This window comes from Gymnogyps californianus, chromosome 1, assembly GCF_018139145.2.
Source record: "Gymnogyps californianus isolate 813 chromosome 1, ASM1813914v2, whole genome shotgun sequence".
Taxonomy (NCBI): domain Eukaryota; kingdom Metazoa; phylum Chordata; class Aves; order Accipitriformes; family Cathartidae; genus Gymnogyps; species Gymnogyps californianus.
In genome coordinates this window covers 89003611-89016061 of record NC_059471.1, presented here as the reverse complement: position 1 = coordinate 89016061, position 12451 = coordinate 89003611, and positions in this window count along the sequence as shown.

The following is a 12451-nucleotide window of genomic DNA, read 5'->3' as shown; positions in this document are numbered from 1 at the left end:
AGAGAGTGTAAACGTCTAGGTACATAGAAGGTAGATCACCTGTTCACAATCAGAGGTGCAATTAACACAACATATATATCTAACCATTCAAAAATCAAGGTAACCTCTCCCTCCTTGTTAGGTTATATGAATAAAGCTTTTTCAAATTAAAGCAAAGACCCATGATGACTAGAGGAACAGTGATAGGTGGAAGTACCTGAGCTGAAAACACTGAATTGCTAAGATCATCACAGGACACTCAAGCATTGTCCCCTGTGCAAAACATACAAACTGTGGGGGATTATTGCTTAACAGGTTATAGAACATATTATGTGGTGCAGGGATGGAAAAGAATTTTGGGACAATGCAGAAAGACTTCTGGAATTGTACAAAGCTTCCTTTGGGATGTTTAGGGGAAGAGACAAAGGCAAGGAAAGAGAAGGATTGGGAGGAACACACACGGAAAAACAGAAGAAAAAGAGAGGGATAAATGGGGCTGGTAACATTTAAGTAGATGGTTAGTCAGTATGCTTGTCACACCAAACCCTGCTCTTGATTACTGCAGTCCATCCTATATTAAATGTCACTTATAGCTATCTTCTGTGGGAGTTCACACCCTATTCTAAGCCTACATGTGTGAACTTCCACAAACTTCAAGTCAGCCTCACCAAAGAGTAGGACAACAGGTCTGGGACCCAGGAGAGCCTGAATGTCCAAAGCTAGCCACTGGTGGAAACCATATGAGACAGGGGGACCAACTACCAAACTTGAAGATGAACTAGCAGTGTAGTAGGAGGACATCAGCACTTTGAACGACACAAGGTCAGAGCCAGCAACTGAGTGAGAGGCCTGGGATCTAGGCAGGGATATTATGTGGACTTAAAACCCATTCTGATATTTGGGAGACCCATGAATATGGGAATGGCTGAAAATCAAGAGAGTCAGGATGTGTGTATGTGCATGTGTATATGTGGTGGGTGGGTGTGTGTGTACAGATGTACCAGGAATACATGCTCACCTCACTGCTGGCTGGACTCAGGCACAGGAAGCCACTGCATTCATGGGGTTGGGACAGGAGAAACCTTGAGGTCTGGGAGGGATGAAAGTCAGCTCTACAGAGCTGGGAAGTAGAGCTTCACTTGTTCCTGAAGTCCACCAGACCTGGTTTCCTCCAATAAGAACAGAGGGGCTTTTTGGTTTTTGTTTTTTTTTGTTTTCCTGCTTCTTACCCACTGACTCTTTCATGATATGAAAGGCAGGATATTTCAGCCATGGGTCAGCATCACATTGCTCTGACAACATAGCCCTTGGCTGACTTGGAATGAGCTCAAAAATATCTGTGAAATGGTATGCAATCAATCCTCAACAAAAAGAATTCTGAAGCAATGTTGAAGTAACATCTGAATTCCACACTCATCACTGACACTGTTAATTGGAACTCATTTGTTTATTGCTCAAATATTATCCAAGCCTAAAAGCAGTTACCTGGCTTTGAAGCCATCTGAACAGCATTCTGGAGTGTTTGAAGAAAGATGCATATTGCCCTTAATTATAAATAACATAAATGTCTCTCCTAATGGTATGTGACAGACTGACTTCCTAAATAACTATTTATTCTGAATACACTGACATCAGGGAAGACACAAACACTTCAGAAAAATGGAGAAGAGTGAAGAGGTAAAGTAAGTATGGGAGTACAAAGGCAAAACCTCAGTTCCTGGTCAGTTCCCACTGAGATTTAGAACAACAGAATAATTTTGGCAGGAAAGGACCTTTGAAGGTCATCTGGCCTAATCCTCTGCTCACAAAAGGGCCAACTCAGAGCAGGTTGCTCAGGCAGTGTCCAGTCAAGTTTTTAGTATCTCCAAAGATGGAGACCCCACAACCTCTCTGGGCACCTGTCCCATGCATGACCACCATCACTGTGGATGAGGGAGACATTTTCTTCCTGGTATCTAGTCAGAATTTCTAATGCTACAAGTTGTGTCTGTTGCTTCTTGTTCTTTTTCTGTGCATCTCTGAGAAAAGTCAAGCTCCATCTTCACTATAACCACCCTTGGATCCATACCGTCTGGTGTCACAGTCCTAGGTATGTTCAGTTGCTTTAAGCGATCCATGACTCAGTTTTGCTCTACCATAGATAATACTTCACTTTCCCAAACTCAGCCACTAGGCAGAAGGACCTGGGAGACCAGAGAGCAAACTGTGGTCACAGGGCAAAAAAGGCCACAAGTAACTCAGCCTTTTCTGTGGTTTTGATCATTGGGTCTACAGCCCCACTGTGTGTTGGAGCCACATTAGCCATACTCTTACTGTTGATGTACTTATAGAAATTATTCTTGTTGCCCTTCATATCCTTTGCTAGTTTAAATGACAGTTGAGCTTTAACTCTCCTAACTTCATCACTACATGCCTGGCCAAGGTCACTATATTCCTATCAGGCATACTGTACTCCTTTCACTTTCCGAACACTTCTTTTTTGTGCTTGAGCTCAGCCATGCTAGCCTTCTGCCCCAGACCTTTGATATCCTGCACATTACAGTGAACCGTTCCTGTGCTCTGAGGTGGCAGACCTTAATCAGCCAGCTGCCTTGGGCCTCCTTGACCTCAGTGGAGTCTCCCATGTGATCCCACCTACCAGTTTCCAGCATGACTGTGCATGGACATCTAATTCTTCCTGCTTGTTCCCTAAGCTGCATGTCTTTGAGTAGAGGCGCATCAGATGGGCTCTCTGTTGTGCTGCCATCAAGTGAAGTGTGAGAGTGTTTCCTCACTGCTCCTTGTGCTATGACTTCTCCCCAGGCTTTGGTCACCATCCCAGAACAACCTAGCTTAGTCTTCCTAATTAGGTTAGCAAGCCTGGTAGAAATGGTGCTACTACCTTCACTTTGGCAGATGGGGCCCTGTCTTTTTTAGGAGAAAAGAAAGAAGAGGGCATAGCAAAGGGAAGGAGGTTGATTTAGAAGACAGAATATATGAAGGAAAGTGGGTCCTTTTAGCTAATCTGGTAGAGGATGATAAAGCCTGAAATCTCTTCTCTCTGATTCAGGCTCTAATTTGAATCAGCATTCTTAAAGTTATAAGAGTGTGGAAGCAATGCATTGACTAGAGAGTGAAAGACAAAGGCAAAACAAACACAGTATCTTTTTATTTTCTTCTGTAGAGGATTAGTTCCTATCAAGCCCAAAAGCCAAGAATCTGAGTAAAATTTGCATTTTGTGTTTGTCTTGTCATTGTGTTCCCTGGAACAGTTCAGCTAAAGTCAGTAGGGTAGAAAGTGAAAAAATGTGAGATTTGAGTTAGGCCTAAAAGTTTTGATTTCTACTCAGGAACAGTTTGATTTCAAACTGGTGCCTGGGATGACTTGGGGGAAGCTTGAGGCAGACTTTTGGTAGGGAAAATTCTAGAGAAAAGAGCCTAAACTAGTTCCAGAGAAGCACACCTACCATTAGCAAAGGCAAGACATCATTAGCATGTCTGTTAGCAAGAATAATAAGTTTAACACTTTTTAGAGGTTTAAAGCTTAGACCAACATACTGGCATGTCTGTCTATCCCCCAGTTTTCCTCATAGATATGTAACTGGGCAAATGGTGCTGCAAGGCCTTGCCCTGTATGGATAAATGACTGTTTCTTACAGTTAATGGTTACTGAAGTGTTCTTGCTCCTCTGATTCTCTTCATTTCTATGAAAATGTTCTGTGTCAGGAGCAGAACCAGCCAAGCAGGTTAAGGAAAAGGCAGACCTCCTCAGGTTTCACAGCAAATGCTGATGAGTGGTCCATTCCTCTTCCTTTTGGCTTTTAGCAAGCCTGTAAACTTGCCTTGAAATATATCTCAAATTTGGGAAGGAATATAGCCAGGTCAGAGAGATGCTTAGAGGCCATGTGAGTTAGACCCTTATAGGCAAGATAAGAAGCATGAATCATGATGTGCAATGCAGAAGGCACAAAGAAGTGACTCATAATGGTTGATGACATGATTACAATGACACCAGAATGGGACAATTTGGGGTTTAAAATTTATTCTTTCTAAAGAAGGAAGCTTTCTTTAAAAATAGCAATTCAAGACAATCCTCTTAAATCAGGAGACAACTACTGATTGTTCACCAAGGGACAAAATATACAGAGAGGGGAGAGGTTCCAGAACTACATATTGTGCTAAGGAGGAGAATTTGTACAGCTAAGAAGATTACATATATACGGTACAGAGCTAAAAACAGTAGTATTAAAAACAGAGACTGTGCATTTTGTCATAAAGCAAATTTTGCGATGGCAATTTCTTTTTCTGTTATTGAAACTACTACTTAAGTGGCATACAGTTGTAAATGGTGTGTGTCTTATGTTGCTGGTGTATATGGACATCTATATCACTGTAATAGTATAGCCATAGTAACAACCTTTCAGTATTATCATCTGACTTCAATAGAAACAGCATAAATATTGTAGATGATAACAAGTGTACGGTGATGAAGTCAGCATAAAGAATTAAGACTTCCAGGAGATATCATAGACTGTTGGAATGTATCTTTTTTGTCATTGTTATTGCAAACATACATAAAAGCAGGGAAATTAAATTTTAGGGAACAAGAAAGTCAGTGAAAATTCAGTTAACATTTTTGAGTTCTTATGTATGTGGTAAAATTCACAAAACAGTGTAAGGAACATGAAGACTCTGAACCTGGATTGGATTTGGAATTGAAATCACAATCTAAATGATACTATCCCAGCGCTAGTATGTATTTCAGCTATGGTCAAACAATCTTCATTTGATTGCCATAACAGTTGAGCCAAACACTTCCTTGTCTTTCAGATGGATGTTCTTTAATATATCTTGAAACTTACATTGAAATAGGTGCCTAAATAGAAATTATATGATAATTGGGTTGTAGGGACACAGGCAGCTTCTAATGCCTTTGAAATCGTTGCAATGCTTTCATTCTTCCTCAGGAAAAAGGAAGAAGAATTCACAGCTGGAGGGTGGTAGTGACACTCAGTCCTGCTTAGGGCACTGTGGCTGCTGGGACTCATTACCAACAGTCAGTTTAGTGCTGTGTCACTGCTGTCTCCTGAGCAGCTGGATGATATTTTTTTTGTCATATCAACTGCAAAGAGGAAAGCAAGCAACATAGTTCCTGCATAAGTCAACTAGACTATCAGGAAGAGCCTAATTCCTGCTACAGTCCTCTGTCCTTGCTCAAGTTACATACACCCCACTGTCAAAATGGGATTAGAAATCAACCTCTCTTTTCTCCTCATGGAAGGTGAAGTGCATTGCTTTCATGACACCATTTCTCTCCTGCTCCTTTTGAGACTGAGAGGCTGTGCCTATATGTCACTGTGTTAGTCCTGAGCAGTAATGCCGTGGCGAAGGATCTCCCTGAGATGTCACCACTTACTGAGCAGTGATTTGGTTGACAGAACAATTCTGGTGCATGTAAAACTGTTTCTTGTTGGAAGAAATTAAACAGGGTGATCTGTTTCAGGAAGTACCAAGTCTAATCAAAATCCTGAAAGGACACACAAGCAGCTTATCCAATGATGTATTTTTTCAACAGCTTTAAGTGTATGCATGGTAGGGCAGTTTGGATCAAGGAATCAATATCTTGTTCAAAGTAGATTAAGTCTAGTTGGAAGTAAAACACCTGAACCACAAATAGTGGCAATGTAGGGACTTCCGTAACAATTGTTTGTATTTACTGACCTGTTTTTTCTGCACCAAATACTTGCTAGGGTAGACATAGCCTAACAAGCTTCCTTTTCAGGGGAAGAACAGCCTCAGCTCTCTCAACCTTTCCTCATATGTCAGATAAACACTCCAGTCCCTTAATCACTCTTATAGTCCTTCGCTGGACTCACTCACTTATACTGGGAAGCCCAGCACTGGACCCAGCACTCTAGGTGTGTCTCACCAGGAGTGAGTAGAGAGGAAGTTGCACCTCCTTCAATCTGCTGGCAACTCTCTGCCTAATGCACTTCAAGGTGCTGTTGGGTGTCTCTGCTGCAAGGGCACATTGCTAGCTCATGTTTAACCTGGTGTCCACCAGTACCTCCAAGTCTTTTACTCCAAAGCTGTTTTCCAGCTGGACAGCCCCCAGGCTGTACTGGTGCCTGGGGTTATTCCTCCCCAGGGGAAGAACTTGGCATTTCCCTTTGCTGAATTTCATGAGGTTTCTGTTGTCCCATTTCTCCAGCCTGTCAAGGTCCCTTTGAAGGCCTCATCTACTATCTAATCCTTTCAGAGTTGTGTCTTCTATAAAAAGAAGCTACCTCATAATTCCTTTTTTCATAAACCTCTCTCTTGCCTGAGCCCACATTTGCCTTTTCTCTAAATCTACCATTCCTTATTAAAGTCTTGGTAACATATTTTATTTTCATTTTAGGGCACCCAATATACCTATGACGTTATATGCTATGTGTGTATTTGAAATTTATTTAGACGTAGGTCTACACAAATAACATCAGGTTGACCTGGTGGTTTTGTCTCTGAGTATAGATTAGTCAGAAGAGTAAATAAGATTGACAGAAAAATCAAATCAAATCTACAAGAATTTCATAGCCTTGTCTCCAAAGGAACTATTTAAAGCCACAAACCCAGAGACTGCTTTCCTATATCTCTTGCTCTGGGAACTAACAGTTACATGTCATTAACTGTATCTGACCAAAGCTAAATATTATCATCCTTGTACTTCATAGTAATGACATTTTAGAGAAAGTGCAAGTGGTGGGAGGCAGAAAGGGAAGGGAGAGATGAAGGGGAGGAAGATGGGGGGGATAAAGACAGAAACTGTTTGTTTCCAAGACTTGTGAATTTCCTGTTAGATCTGTAATGGAAGAAGTAGCTCCGCTGAGGAAAGCCAGTAAGCAAAGTAAAAAAGCAAAATGAGCATTTTGTTGCCTGCAGAATTCAGTCAGTACCTACACAACTGCCTGACACCCTCCCTTCCTTAAAGGGATCTAAGGACAGATGTCTCTCAGAGCATCTGTGGCTTGTCAAGCTCAAATCTCTGGACTAGCCAATGCAGCTGTGTTGTCCCAGAAGGCCTGATGATTCCTGAGTAGACAGACTCAATCATTTGTCCTTTTGTTTTTCCAAATCTTATTTTATTTTACTCCAAAGATGTAACAGAGCCATGCTGTTCAGCATATAAACTCTGTCAAGAAGTCAACCAGAGTGAATGGAGAGACACACTCCTGCCTAAGAACTTTAGATGTTCTTAATTTATGCACTCTAAATCTCAGCATTTCTCTAGCATTGATATGTGCTTCTGGGATTACAATTCGATCAGATCAGTGGAATGGCAAATGTGGAAAATAAAAACAAAATCTTAAAAGTGGCAGCACATTGCTATACTTACTACCATTTTGTAATTCAAGACAGTAAAGATGATTCTACTGTTAGATCAAAATATCAGCTAACATCTCTAATACAGTACATGTACCTTTCCTTTGGGCTTTGATGCCTTGAATCTTGATAAAGTAATGTAAAAACAACAGCAGCAACAACTAAACAGTGACCTCCAGTGCTGATAGACTTCTGCTTTGTGTTGGCTCCTGGAATTGCTGCCTATGTCCTCTGCTTCAAATAGGTTTTCAAAGGCAGCATCCAAGACAGAATAGGAACTCTTTAACCCCAGCTAAATACTACTCACTCCTTTCTCAGGAGAAAAAGAAAAATCAGAATTTAAATTGTCCTCTATAGAAGAATAAATGTATTTAGTTTGGGATTTGGAGAAATCAGTTTAGGTTTGGGTTTTTAGGGGTGAGGAGGAAAAGCAGCATCTTTTTTCTATTAGTAATTTTGCATTAAATTATTTTTCTTCCTCTTTTTCCTTCCCATGTCCACAAATGCCACCCATTTCTCATCTCCCCAGCAGGATGTCTAATCAAAATTTCCTTTCAAGAGTTGAAAGTTTCAAGAGTTGAGTTCTGGTGTCATATTCTTTGTTCTCCAGTAAAGCCAAAAGGCAAGTCAGCCTGATGTTGTCCAAACATTGAACAAGGAGCAGATTCCAGGCCAAATAAACTTACAAGATAAACATATAAGAGAGACAAAGCAAATTCCCCAGAAATCCACAGATAGCTGCATGTTCTGACAAAAGAACGTTGAAATAGAGATTTAAGACCCAGAATTTTAAACATATTTAGCATATTTAGATAACATCCAACTCAGTATTACAACACCCACATCATTTAATACCCATCTGCAGAAAAAATTTAGGCATATATATATTACGATATGTCAAAAAGTTAGGGATCTGGTGATATTTTCAAAGGCATTTGGTCACTCAGCTCTTATTGAAAGCAAATACCTATGTGACTATATGTTCCAAGAAAGTTATTGTGCAGTTTTTCTCATGTAATTGTAAATAGTTGCCACCTCGGCCGTGATATGCAGGAGCCTTCCTAGGCACCTTTAACTTGCAGTAACCAAATGGAAATACAGGTTTTCCACTGGGTATTATCAAAGATTATGTTGAGTCACAAATTTTTTTCAGCTCCATCATTTGTTTTCCTCTCTTTTTCACTAAATTCGTCAGCTAGACAAAGGTCCATATTTTACTAGGGAAGTTGGAAATACGGAATTAAAATAACTGAAGTACAAACTTTCAGAAAAATTGACAGATTTATTCTGTGGGAGGAAAATAGCAGGTCAGTGTTAAAGCCATACAGGATTTTTGTAGACAGCATTCAAGATAATGATGGAGGGGAGGTGCAGTGGATGTCCAGAAGTGCCATGGACAGATTGTAGTCTGCAGCACACAAAGCACTGGAAGTGGCTGAAAAGGCCAAAAGGGTAGGATTTTCAGAAATGCTTGTTGAGTACTGAGAAGCATAAATAGTGCCAAGCAGAAAATCTCAAAGTAGGCTAAGGGAAATATCCAAGTGGCTGAAAATAGACCAAAAGGGAAGATCAGACAAGTCTAGGGAGTGCTGCTGAGGCCATAGCTGAGCAACAGGAAGGAAACTGTCTAGAAAATGCTCTTTACGTAAGACTAGACCCCATATGCATCTAATGCTTGACCATTTGAAGGACCCAGTTGATGAAGCTTGCTTGAATGATAAGTAGCTTTGTGCAGCTGTTGTTTTTAAATGAGCTTATTGTTCTAGAGCTTTCTCTGGGACTCATCAACATCATGACTTGACACCTTGCCTCCTGACACTCTGCCATTGACCAGCATTGGCAGCCTGGACAGACTGCCAACATCCTGCCCCCTGACCGACATCGGCAGTGTAGGCAGGATGCGACCCACATTATTCACGTAAGGTGTGATTCTCTCAAATCACACTACCATTGTGGGAGCCAAGGGGTGGCACGACTCTTACCTCCATTCAAAAAGCATTTGCACGATTGGCTGTTGCGGCCAGATGACCTGGACACCAAGTATCCCTGGCAGTCCGCCAGAGGCATGGCACCACTTATGATCCTGTGTTTACTATCAGGGGTTGGGCGAGCCGCTCTATGGGTGTGTTATTGCTCATCTTTCCTACTGCCTCAATAAAGCTTTGTTTTATAACATGTTGTGAGACTCCATTAGTGTTCGGACCCCATGCCTATTATATATTCATTCTTGTATATGCTGTTTCTTCTACACCTGTAGTAACAAATTCCATTTATTTCCACTGTTAAACCTGTCCCTTTTGGAATACTTAATTACATTCACCAAAATCTCAGGCTCAGCCTTGAGATGCCTACATGTAGAAGAAAACTTTTTTCCCAGATCACAAGCGGATCCCTCAATTTGAAGATCACCTGCATCAAAGTGCATACATATAAAGCAATTCTAATGCTAGGTTTCACTTGTTTTGTAGCACTGATATCTTACTTCTTTTAAAAAATTGAGTGGAAAAACCCACAGCAGGCATAAAATGGCTTAGATTATTGAAGACAAGCTGACTGGAAGAAGTAAAGACTGAGCAAAGTAGCTGAGCATCATTACAGCAGATTAAATTCAGCATAGATAACGCACAATAATGCAGGCATACAGAAGCAACTGGTACACTCAGCATGAAGGTCTAAGTATCAGTGTGGCCAACTCAGAGCTGGTCAAAAAAGCAAGTTAATGTTCTAGGTGCAAGTTAATGTGCTAGGCACAAGTTAATGTGCAAGTTAATGTGCCTTTCTTGCCCTAAAAGAAAGGTATACAAAAGAATGACCTCGGGTTTTTAATGCCATTTTATAGCTGAATGACAATTGCATAAGACCAGTTCTAAATTACCACTAAGGAGCTTCACACTGTATGTGTGTGTACATGTGTTCTTTAAAAAAGTTATTCAAGCTTAATTGCAAATTCATGTTAACTTCATAGTTATGTCTGATGTGGACTGCCAGAAAAATATACTTTATGCTAGCAATGCCATAGCAGGCTTTCCATGTTGTGTAAAAATCCACCATAGCTCCTTTTTGACTCTCCTGCTTAGTCTTTACTTGGTCTGGCTGATAGAGTCTAGTGTTTTGGCAATTGAGAATGCTTAGTTACCCACCTCATCCTTCTTCATTACTGTCCATGTTTGGTTAACATCTGTACAGGTGTTTTCTACTCAACCAAGAATATCACATTTTCTTCAGAGCACACAACAGTACCTCTTTCTCTTGCCAAGCTTAAGACAACATAATAAGACCATTAAAAGGGAAATAAATAAATGGTCATTTTCTTTGTGATATAAAGAATGTGGAAACATAATATTGTAAAGTACCCTCATTTCATCTCTCTTCTCATGTTGTTTAATTTTTGTATTTCTTGATACAGTAGGTCTGTTATAGGCAGTATTTGGTCTGAAAAATCAACAGGGATTATCCAGCCACTCCAGACACTTTTATTTTCCAGAAACTGCCTGTTTGCCATTAGCTGTCTTACTACCACTGCTTGAAGAAGGCAATAAAAACAGTTAAGTTTATGATTTCTAGCAATGTCAGGGATTTGGGATGTGAATAAATTAAAAGACAGAAATATTGAAGTCTCCAGTCAGGTGGCACAATTCTCAAATTACTGGGACGCTGTACAGGGAGCCACAGCATTTATGCTCCATCAGTATGTCTTGTTTACAGATGCTTACATCTGCATTTAATATGCAGCTTTAAAAGACAAATACTGTTTACAGTACTTGTTGCTGTTTGAAGCAGGTTAGTTTTTACTACTAAGAATAATGCTGGCTAAAAATCTTACTGGAGTTTATTTTGTTCTCCTTTGCTTTCAGCAAGAGGAAATGTTAAAGACTTTGTGTTACTTGGTAGGTTTACAATCTCATTTAATTTTTGACTGAAAGCCTGAATACTAATGACACCTTTTAAATTTTATTTTATTTTATTTTACTTTATTTTTTATTTTATCTTATTTTGTTTTGGTTTTTTTTTTTATTTTTTGCTACATGGATTGGATTCCTGTATTTCCTAGTTAACATTCCCTTGGTAGAAATTATTTGGACCTCATTTCCAGGATTTAGTTCTGGAGTAGAAGCTAAAAAGGACTGTTCTATCCCAGCGAGACAGCAGGGAGCCCATCAATATTTTCTGTGCTGAATGATTTTCAGGGCTGATGTCTTTCTCCTTCATATGGGTGTAGACCAAGAGCAGCTCCACTGATATGAGTAGATTTGTATTCCAGAAAGTAGATTTGGATCATGTGGCATTTTGTAGCTAGCTTTTTTCTCCTGATGGTTGTTAAGTGCAAAGGCAAGAATGAAATAGCCTGTCATGCACAGAAGCCAACACCATTTCATATGGCAGCTTTTGATCTGTCCAGGTGCCCGACAAACCTGATTCCACGGCAAAGGTGCCCAAGGGCTCAAATTTTGCCACTCTAGCCTCAAGGCACATATTTACAGCTCAGATCCTTCTTCCGTTGCAGTATGAAGGGGAAAACTCCTACTGACTTCAAAGGGAGCATGACTAGACCTTGGGGTAAAGCCAAACTCAACAAGCAATATATATTCCTAGAATGACTCAACTGAATATGTCTCACTGAAGATTTTTCAATCCTAAACTTTTCAAAACCAGAGTGAAGTTGCATTTTCAAGAGAATCTAAATCCCATGTTCTCTATAAGGCCCTGGAGCCCACATCTCAGGGACAGTGTAACTGTCTACACAAAAAGATACACAAGTGACTCAGCTCCCTGTCAGGCCCTGCGGATCCCTCTCCACCTCTCAGCCAGACTTGCAGGGCATGTAGCTTGCCTGGGAAAGTAGATCAGAGCTTCCAGCTCGAGATCAGACACTTGAATAAATATGGTCATACCCAGCAAGAGCAGGCAGTGAGTATGGAGAGTATGACATTTGCAGTTCATCACTGAATAATGGGATATGAACCTCTGCTTCAGCTGATACTGCCACACTTGCAGAGCTCCCCTTTTCCTTTCCCTACTTAGACAGTGATTACAGTCACTCTTACAGCCTATTGTGAAAAGTTCAAAGCCAGACTTAATCTCTGGCCATCGCCTTATCACTTCAGAAACCAGTGCGAAAATAAGGGGTGAG